Below are 4341 nucleotides of genomic sequence, written 5' to 3'. Positions count from 1 at the left end.
CTAAGTAGGGTCTCATTCACACATTCTAACCATTCTTTCCGCGGTCTATCTCTGGGCAAGTTGCCATTTACTTTACCTTGATACACTTGTTTCGTTAGTCGTGAAAATCGAAAAACCATTCGTGAAATGCGCTTGAACGGTTCGAAAGGAAATCTTTTCTGCATCGAATTGTCACGTTTGACGAAAAATGGATCTATTTCGAAAGCCCGAAGCGGATCGCTACCGACAACAAATTATCAATTTGAATCGTGCGTTGATCGAAAAACGGCCGGAATTTCGAGATTCCCTTGAGGATTAAGTGTTTTCTTTATTGAATAAAAACCGGGAAATTTCAACTAACACCTCTGCTAAACGTCGTCTTAGCCAAGAAAAGGTTCGACTTGAGACAAGTAAACGCCGTTTTACCTGTCGTGGCCATAAAAGTAAGGCGAAGGCCTATGTCTCGACTCAGTTTTGAGACGCAGCCAGACATCGATGCCTTGGAGACGAAATCAAGACATAACCAAGTCGAACTCAAGTCGAAGAATTTTTACTCGGGTTTGTTCATTTTGATTTTTTTAAATGTAGAAATGGAAACCATCGATCAAATATTCAAATCTTATAAACCAATAATCAATATTATTGATGAATAAAAATAAAATGACAGGGTGTCTACTGTGCGGAAATTTAAGGAAGTCCGGGAATCGTTCGGGAACTTGAAAAAATCCGGGAAAATTCAGGAATTGTCCTGAGTTTTATTTTTGGTGCGGGAAGTGTATTTTATTTCCTTATAATATATAGTTTTTTCCTTGTGCCTTTTACATACTTGCGTTATTTTTTTCATACTCAAAATTCAAATTAAAAAAAAAATTTTAATTTTGGAAATAAATTTTCACATTGCAATCGAGAAAATTACGTATTAGTTTGGTTGAACATCGTTTCACCTGAAAATTTAACTATGAAATTTTTTGCTGACAATTTATCATTTTTAATGCAAAGTCACCTTTTTTGGTACAAATTAATGTTCCAAGTTGAAAATTTATTTTCTGGACGAAATTATTGTTATTCTAGTCATAAATTCATCATTTTATTTATAACTCTGTTTGAAAATGTGACTGCTTTTTTAATATTGGTTTTCTTTATCATGAAAATTTTTCTTTAACTGAAAATTTGATTTCTCCATTTAAACAATTGATTTATTGCCAATTAATTCATTTGCTTATTTGAAAGTTCACCCAAAATTCGGGTGTAATTGGATTTTTATTATTTTGCATTTTTGGATGTGAAAGTTCTAGGTTTACGTAAGGTAGCACCTCCACAAGAAAACTAATGTTTTGGAAAAAGTAAGACCCCAAAAATTTTACATAGCGCAGAAAAAAGATCTCAAAAAAAGAACAAAATTCTGAGCTATGAAGAATTTCGAAATTCGGTTCTGGAGGTGCTAGATTAATGGACTGTCGAAAATATTGGTTTGAAATTATAATTATATCTATTTCATCGAGCTGGAAGTCAGAAATATTCGCCCTCGTTCCGAAAAACAAATTCCATATACTTACAAGTTTGTTTACAGATCTATTATTAATGAAAGGAACAAAACACGAAAATCTCGACGAAAATGCTAATAGGAAATCAAACTCAAATAATTTCTCAAACATACGAAACAATGAATATAAGGACTCGCATAAGGACGAGATTAGAGTCATTGCGCGCGGTTACTGCGGTTAGTGTAAATAGCGCTCATAAGGAGCGTCCGCTAGAAGTCAGATCGCTGCATAGTACTATCACTGTATTCACACTATGAGTTTACACGATTTGTAGTATAACGGTTTCAGTCAAAGCGAATAAGGCGCGTACGTTGTTTTTAATGACAATAACGTAAGTAAGGTGAACGTTAAATTTTAACGTTTACACTGATTTGAGTGTTATTAGCCCCTCGTTGAGTTGCACTCTATGATATCAAATCTATATTATCTTTATTTCAGTACCTCGTTCTGGGACTGTTTATTTAGATAATGGTGAATAAAGTAAAAATTTTATTTTTCACGATTACCCTTAAAAATGTATAATTTCAATAAATTTATTTTATTACAATTCATAATATGAACATGTTATTTAAACGAATAACAAGGGAATTCCAGATCAATCTAAACATCTACACCCCCTTCCCGATATTACTCCATTCCTTACCCGAGTGAGTCACGCCTACTCCGAGTGGGAATGGTTAGGTATACATAATATGCATTGGTACTGAAACAAATGTATTTTTATTGTATTATTTTGATAATTTAATTGAGTGCGAATATTCTAAAATTACAATCTTGTTAATTAACATTTTACTGCACATCATGTCACTTTTTCCAAAAATTAATTTGTTTATTTTCAATGTTATTTTTACGAATAATTAAAAGAACTACCTGTCTAATCAAAAAGTGATTCAGAACAATTTTTTATCTTTTTTTTTGGTGATCAAATTTTGTCTATTATTTTGTTTCGTATCTTGTACCGCTTTTCACAATTTTTTAAAAACTTTTTATTGTTATTTTTTACTATTTTTGTCTATTCATCTTTTTTGTAGCTTGTGTCGTTTGTCTAAAAATTTTTATCTTTTATTTTTAATATTGTTTTTATGAATAAAACAAAAACTACCCGACCTGTCAAAAAGTGATTCATAATAAATTTAAAAATCTTTCTAGGGTGAAAACCTTTTGTCTGTAATGTTTCTCGTGCCACGATGTTTTTCCAAAAATTTAATTTCTAATTTCTATGTTACTTTTTACAATTAAGACATTAAATACGTATCATATCAAACAACGATTGATAACACATTTGAAGCTTTTTTCTCTGAATAACTTTCGTTTATTTATTTCTTTTGTATTGTCGTTTCTACAAAAATTTAAATGTTTGTTTTTAATGTTTTTCAATTAATAAAAGCAAAACTACGTGTCTTATCAAAAAGTAATTATAAAAAATTTGTAGACCTTCTTGGGTGCTTAATTTTTTGAAAATTTCACTGCAAAATGAAAATTTTGATTAGTGCTTGTGCGATCAAAATTTAAATATTCGATGTTTTAAGAAAATTAAAAAAGTTGTTATGATCATCTTGTAGGGCTCTTAAAATGTAAAGTTTTTTTTATATTTACTTTTTTATATCGTGCGTTGTTTGGTAAAATATTTTCATTTTTGTTTGTTTGTTTGAATTTTGCAAATGCTATTACTCTGATAGTTTCTTTTTAATCGAAAAAATTGTTTGAGTTTCTGAATACTAAAAATAGCTGTACATAAAATTTCTAAATTAGAAAAAAACTAATTCAACAATTTTGAAAATGCGCTCTAAATTTTTGAATTTTTGTTCAAAATTTCTGGCTGAATAACTTGACCTTCAGTTTCCGACACTAAAAGAGTGCAACAAAGGCCAAACTAATAGATTAATTATATTTCGAAAGTTATCGTGCTCAATGTTATTTTTTACGATTTGAGCAAAGCATACGGGTCCTAACAAAAAATAATCAATACAAAATTTGTAAATCTTTTTTGGGTGAACGACTTTTGTATATTCATTTTTTTCTTTCCTTGTGTCTTTTTTATGATCTTTCTTAAATTGTAATTTTATTTTTTACGATTAAAATAAAAACAAGGCATCCTAACAAAAAATGATTAATAAATTTGTAGATCTTTGTTAGGTGCACAATTTTGGTCTATTCATCTTTTTTTGTAACTTGTGACGTTTGTTGTGAATAAAACAAAAACTACTTCTCTCATCAAAAAGTGACTAATAACAATTTTGTATATCTTTTATCGGTGCACAATTCTTGTTTGGCTTAAAATGTTCATTTTCGTTTGTTTTTTCTCATGTAATATTTTACATTGCTGAGAGCAAAGCGTTCGGTAAACCTCGAGGTTGCTGGTTACACGACATTTCACCTGAAGACAAAATGTCCATAATACAGCAATGTCTCAGGAATCAAAAATCTCATAGAAAATTAGAGGGCAGTTTCAAAAACTACTAAAAATTCTCTATTTAGATGTTTCACTTACTCTATGAGATCTATTTTTTCACTTTTAATATACAATTTTATTTACATATAAATAACGACATGTAAGAATGAAGGAAAACTAGGTAAAATCTTACGTAAGAAGGGGAGGGGGAATCCAAGAAATATTATGTGTCCTTACTTGGGGAAGAGGGAGGGGGAAGTCAAAAATTGCTAAAATCGACCTTACGTAAATCATGAATGGCTCCTAGGAATAAATTGCTCGACTTTCCTGGTACGAGGGTAGTTCAATAAGTCCTTAGAATGACCAACAGATGGCGCGCGAATCGCTCCAAATCATCTGTTTTCAGTCAGCACCACTCCCGACTAG

This window comes from Belonocnema kinseyi, chromosome 1 (assembly GCF_010883055.1).
Source record: "Belonocnema kinseyi isolate 2016_QV_RU_SX_M_011 chromosome 1, B_treatae_v1, whole genome shotgun sequence".
Classification (NCBI taxonomy): domain Eukaryota; kingdom Metazoa; phylum Arthropoda; class Insecta; order Hymenoptera; family Cynipidae; genus Belonocnema; species Belonocnema kinseyi.
Note: the sequence above shows the minus strand (reverse complement) of the source record.